Below are 6,628 nucleotides of genomic sequence, written 5' to 3'. Positions count from 1 at the left end.
GTGATTTTCTGAGGGAGGGGGCTGACTGTAAGTGATTTTCTGAGGCAGGGGGATGTCTGTGAGTGATTTTCTGAGGCAGGGGGATGACTGTGAGTGAATGTATGAGGCAGGGGCTGACTGTAAGTGATTTTCTGAGGCAGGGGGATGACTGTGTGTGATTTTCTGAGGCAGTGGGATGACAGTGAGTGATTTTCTGACACAGGGGGATGACTGTGAGTGATTTTCTGAGGCAGGGGGATGACTGTGAGTGATTTTCTGAGGCAGAGGGATGACAGTGAGTGATTTTCTGAGGCAGGGGGCTGACTGTAAGTGATTTTCTGAAGCAGGGGGCTCACTGTGAGTGATTTTCTGAGGCATGGGGATCATGTGAGTGAATGTATGAGGCACGGGGCTGACTGTAAGTTAATTTCTGAGGCAGGGGGCTGACTGTGAGTGAATTTCTGAGGCAGGGGGATGACTGTGAGTGAATTTCTGAGGCAGGGGGATGACTGCGAGTGATTTTCTGAGGCAGGGGGATGACTGTGGGTGAATATATGAGGCTGGGGGTTGACTGCGAGTGAGTTTCTGAGGCTCCCCTCCCCCCAGGCCGCTGGCCGCCTCCATGACCCCCTGGGGGAGCGGCTCTGTGTCTCCTCCCTGTCGCCATGGCGACGCAGGCGGCCAGGCAGCCCCCGGGCTGGGGAAGGGCTTGGTTCCCGCCCTGCCAGCACAGGCCGGCCTGCCATCTCAGTCATCCCCCTGCCTCAGCTCTGCCCCTGGGATTACAGGCCTGGGCGGGTCCCTGCCTGGGGCCCTGAGGCTCATGAACCCCAGAGCTGAATCCCTGCATCCAAACAAAGCCAAACACCCCCAAACTCGTAACTGTGTGAGGCTGGGGGATGACCATGAGTGAGTGTGTGTGAATAAAATAATAAAATAAATAAAATGCAAACACAGCGCCAGGGCAGGCGGCCCAGTGTGTGTGTCACAACTGTGTGACTGTGTGAGGCAGGGGGATCACTGTGAGTGATTTTCTGAGGCAGGGGGATGATTGTGATTCATTTTATGAGACAGGGAGATGATTCCCTGTGACTGTTGAGGCAGGGGCATTACTGTGAATAAATTTCTAAGGCAGAGGCATAACTGTGAGTGATTTTCTGAGGCAGTGGGATGACTGTGAGTGATTTTCTGAGGCAGGGGGATGACTGTTAGTGTGTTTTTGACGTAGGGGTTTGATGCTGAGTGACTGTGTGACACAGGAGATTGACCCTGAGAGGCTGTGTGAGGCAGGGGGATGTTAGTGAGTTTCTCTGTGAGGCAGGGGGATGATGCTGAGTGAGTGTGTAAGTCAGGGGGATGACTGTGAGTGATTTTCTCGGCCACAGGGATGACTGTGTTTGAGTCTCTGAGACAGGGGGCTGACTGTAAGTGATTTTCTGAGGCAGGGGAAGAGTGTGTTTGATTTTCTGAGGCAGGGGGATGGTAGTGAGTTTCCGTGTGAGGCAGGGGGATGACTGTGAGTGATTTTCTGAGGCAGGGGGATGACTGTGAGTGATTTTCTGAGGCAGGGGGATCACTGTGAGTGATTTTCTGAGGCAGGGGGATGACTGTGATTCATTTTATGAGACAGGGAGATGACTCCCTGTGACTGTTGAGGCAGGGGCATTACTGTGAATGAATTTCTAAGGCAGAGGGATGACTGTGAGTGATTTTCTGAGCCAGGGGGATGTTAGTGAGTTTCTGTGTGAGGCAGGGGGATGACTGTGAGTGATTTTCTGAGGCCGGGGCATGACTGTGAGTGATTTTCTGAGGCCGGGCATGACTGTGAGTGATTTTCTGAATCATGGAGATGACAGTGAGTGATTTTCTGAGGCAGGGGGATGACTGTGAGTGATTTTCTGAGGCAGGGGGATGTCTGTGTGTGATTTTCTGAGGCAGAGGGATGACAGTGAGTGATTTTCTGAGGCAGAGGGCTGACTGTGAGTGAATTTCTGAAGCAGGGGGCTCACTGTGAGTGATTTTCTGGGGCGGGGGGATGACTGTGAGTGAATGTATGAGGCAGGGGCTGACTGTAAGTGATTTTCTGAGGATGGGGGATGACTGTGAGTGATTTTCTGAGGCAGGGGGATGACAGTGAGTGATTTTCTGACACAGGGGGATGAAGCAGAGTAACTGTGGGGCAGGGGGATGTGGCTGTGTGACTGTGGTATGCAGGGGGATGACTGTGAGTGATTTTCTGAGGATGGGGGATGACAGTGAGTGATTTTCTGAGGCAGAGGGATGACAGTGAGTGATTTTCTGACACAGGGGGATGACTGTGAGTGATTTTCTGAGGCAGGGGGATGACTGTGAGTGATTTTCTGAGGCAGAGGGATGACAGTGAGTGATTTTCTGAGGCAGGAGGCTGACTGTAAGTGATTTTCTGAAGCAGGGGGCTCACTGTGAGTGATTTTCTGAGGCGGGGGGGATCACTGTGAGTGAATGTATGAGGCAGGGGGATGACTGTAAGTGATTTTCTGAAGCAGGGGGCTGACTGTGAGTGAATTTCTGAAGCGGGGGGATCACTGTGGGTGAATGTATGAGGCTGGGGGATGACTGCTAGTGAATGTCTGAGGCTCCCCTCCCCCCAGGCCGCTGGACGCCTCCATGACCCCCTGGCGGGAGCGGCTCTGTGTCTCCTCCCTGTCGCCACGGCAGGGATATGACCGCGATTAACTGTGAGGCAGGGGAATGAAGCGAAGTGACTGAGGCAGGGGGATGACTGTGATTGAATTTCTGAGGCAGGGGGATGACTGTGAGTCAGTTTCTGAGGCAGGGGGATGACTCTGAGTGAGTGTGTGAGGCAGTTGGATGGCACTGATTGTGGGTGTGAGGCAGGGTGATGAGTGTCAGTGAATTTCTGAGGCAGGGGGATGACTGTTAGTGAGTTTCTGAGGCAGGGGTGACCTGGTTTGAATGTGTGAGGCAGGGGGTGATGCTGAGTGACTGTGTGACACAGGAGATTGACCCTGAGAGGCTGTGTGAGGCAGGGGGATGACTGTGAGTGAATTTCTGAGACAGGGGGATGACAGTGAGTGATTTTCTGAGGCAGGGGGATGACTGTGAGTGACTGTGTGAGGCAGGTGGATGGCACTGATTGTGTGTGTGAGGCAAGGGTATGACTATGATTGAATTTTTGAGGCAGGGGGATGACTTTGAGTGACTGTGTGAGGCAGGGGGATGACTGTGAGTGATTTTCTGAGGCAGGGGGATGATTGTGGGTGATTTTCTGAGGCAGGGGGCTGACTGTGAGTGAATTTCTGAGGCGGGGGGATCACTGTGGGTGAATGTATGAGGCTGGGGGTTGACTGCGAGTGAATATCTGGGGCAGGGGGATGACCTGGATTGAATGTGTGAGGCAGGGGTAGGAAGCTGAGTGACTGTGTGATGTAGGGCTATGACGCTGAGTGACTGTGAGGCAGGGGGATGACCCTGAGTGAGTGTGTGAGGCAGGTGGATGGCACTGATTGTGGGTGTGAGGCAGGGGGATGACTGTGAGTGAATTTCTGAGGCAGGGGGATGACTGTGAGTGAATTTCTGAGGCAGGGGGATGACTGTGAGTGAATTTCTGAGGCAGGGGAATGACGCTAAGTGACTGTCTGAGGCAGGGGGATGACTGTGAGTGGCTGCTGTGGGGGAGGGTCAGGTCCGCACACCCGCCGCAGCAGAGCCTGCTGGGAGCTCAGCCTCTGCACACACGGACGGACGGACAGACAGACAGACACACAGGCAGCCAGGCCTTCCAGGTCTGCTTGCCAGGGCTCAGAGCCCAGTGTCAATCACACTCGGGGCCCCGCCCACCCGGAATCCCCCAGGCAGCTGGGCCAACTGCCACCCTGTGGGAGTGGGGGAGAGGTCAGGCAGGGAGCTGGGCCGTCGCCATGGAGACGACGGCCTGGGAGCCCCGCCCCGCCTGCCTGTCAGTCACCGAGGCTCCCTGGCTCCGCCCACCCGGAATCCCCAGGCAGCTGGGCCAACTGCCACCCTGTGGGAGTGGGGGAGAGGTCAGGCAGGGAGCTGGGCCGTCGCCATGGAGACGAAGGCCTGGGAGCCCCGCCCCGCCTGCCTGTCAGTCACCGAGGCTCCCTGGCTCCGCCCACCCGGAATCCCCCAGGCCGCTGGGCCAACTGCCACCCTGTGGGAGTGGGGGAGAGGTCAGGCAGGGAGCTGGGCCGTCGCCATGGAGACGAGGGCCTGGGAGCCCCGCCCCGCCTGCCTGTCAGTCACCGAGGCTCCGGGCCCCGCCCCCTGTCAGCTCAGGGATTCCGCAGGCCAGGCCTGTGCCCGCGTGGCCGGCTGTGGATCCGTGGTGCTCCTGTGTGGGCCGTGGGCTCCACGTCCTGGCCCCGGTGGGCGTGGGGGACACACGGGGTCTCTGTGTCTGTGCGGCCAGGCCCGGCCGTGCCGGGAACTCACTGCGCTACCTAGGGCTGGCCGGGAACTCCAATCATCCCCCTGTCTCAGCTCTGAACGTGAACGTGAACGCCTGTCTGAGGCAGGGGGATGGCGCCGAGTGAGCAGTAGAGGCGAGGCGCGGCCTCGTGCGGGTTTAGGTCAGCGCGCGGGGGACAGAGTGAAGGAGCCCACGGCGCCTCGTAGCCGGAGGTCGAGGCGGGCGGCGAAGCGGCCGAGGACAGGGCGGCTGCAGCGGGCGGCGGAGCCAAGTAGCCGGGCAGTGAACGTGTGAGGCAGGGGGATGACCGCGAGTGACTGTATGAGGCAGGGGGATGACCGCGAGTGACTCTGTGAGGCAGGGGCATGACCGTGAGTGATGCTAAGTGACTGTCTGAGGCAGGGGGATGACTGTGAGTGGCTGCTGTGGGCGAGGGTCAGGTCCGCACACCCGCCGCAGCAGAGCCTGCTGGGAGCTCAGCCTCCGCACACAGGGACGGACAGACAGACAGACACACACAGACCCGCCACAGCCTGGGCACGCAGCCGCGGGATTTCCCGCCTGAGACGAATCAATGAAATGAAGAGCGCGGGCGGCCCCGATCTGATGACGTCACGCGTTTCCTGGTCGTTCACGCTGTGTGCGGCAGAGGGCGGAGGCAGGGGGATGACTCCCGCGAGGGGGAGGCTGAACCCCGAGTCTCTCGGCGCCTGGGCTGCCGCGGCTCACGCCGCCGCCGGGGTCTGACAGGGCTCGCGAGAGGCGGGTCCTGTTCAGAGCGAGCTCCGCGCGGCGGCTCGTCTCGGGGTCTGTGGGCGGGACCCGCTGTCACCCCAGCCGACGGCCTCGGCCTCGGGGTCGCTATGAGTGACTGCTGTGGGTGAGGCAGGGGGATGACCCCGAGTGACTAACTGTGAGGCAGGGGGATGACGCTGAGTGACTGTCTGAGGCAGGGGGATGACATGAGTGACTGCTGCGGGTGAGGCAGGGGGATGACCCCGAGTGACTGTGAGGCAGGGGGATGACGCTGAGTGACTGTCTGAGGCAGGGGGATGACATGAGTGACTGCTGCGGGTGAGGCAGGGGGATGACCCCGAGTAACTGTGAGGCAGGGGGATGACGCTGAGTGACTGTCTGAGGCAGGGGGATGACATGAGTGACTGCTGCGGGTGAGGCAGGGGGATGAGCCCGAGTAACTGTGAGGCAGGGGGATGACGCTGAGTGACTGTCTGAGGCAGGGGGATGACATGAGTGACTGCTGCGGGTGAGGCAGGGGGATGACCCCGAGTAACTGTGAGGCAGGGGGATGACGCTGAGTGACTGTCTGAGGCAGGGGGATGACATGAGTGACTGTCTGAGGCAGGGGGATGACATGAGTGACTGTCTGAGGCAGGGGGATGACATGAGTGACTGCTGCGGGTGAGGCAGGGGGATGACCCCGAGTGACTGTGAGGCAGGGGGATGACGCTGAGTGACTGAGGCAGGGGGATGACATGAGTGACTGCTGCGGGTGAGGCAGGGGGATGACCCCGAGTAACTGTGAGGCAGGGGGATGACGCTGAGTGACTGTCTGAGGCAGGGGGATGACCCCGAGTAACTGTGAGGCAGGGGGATGACGCTGAGTGAGTGTCTGAGGCAGGGGGATGACATGAGTGACTGCTGCGGGTGAGGCACGGATAGGACCGCGACTAACTGTGAGGCAGGGGAATGATGCTGAGTGACTGTCTGAGGCAGGGGGATGACATGAGTGACTGCTGTGGGTGAGGCACGGGTAGCACAGCGAGTAACTGTGAGGCAGGGGGATGACGCTGAGTGACTGTCTGAGGCAGGTGGATGACTGTGAGTGATTTTCTGATGCAGGGGATGACTGTGAGTGATTTTCTGAGGCAGGGGGATCGCTGTGAGTGATTTGTGCTGATTGAATGTGTGAGGCAGGGGCATGAAAATGAGGCAGGAGATGAAGCTGAGTGAATGTATGAAGCAGGGATTTAACTGTGAGTGAGTTTCTGAGGCAGGGGGATGACTGTGAGTGTGTTTCTGACATAGGGGGATGATCCTGAGTGACTGTGTGACACAGGAGATGGACCCTGAGAGGCTGTATGAGGCAGGGGGATAACAGTGAGTGATTTTCTGAAGCAGGGGTTTAACTGTGAGTGTGTTTCTAAGGCAGGAGGATAACTGTGAGTGATTTTCTGAGGCAGAGGAATGACTGTGAGT

This window comes from Mus musculus, chromosome X, assembly GCF_000001635.26.
Source record: "Mus musculus strain C57BL/6J chromosome X, GRCm38.p6 C57BL/6J".
Lineage (NCBI taxonomy): Eukaryota > Metazoa > Chordata > Mammalia > Rodentia > Muridae > Mus > Mus musculus.
Note: the sequence above shows the minus strand (reverse complement) of the source record.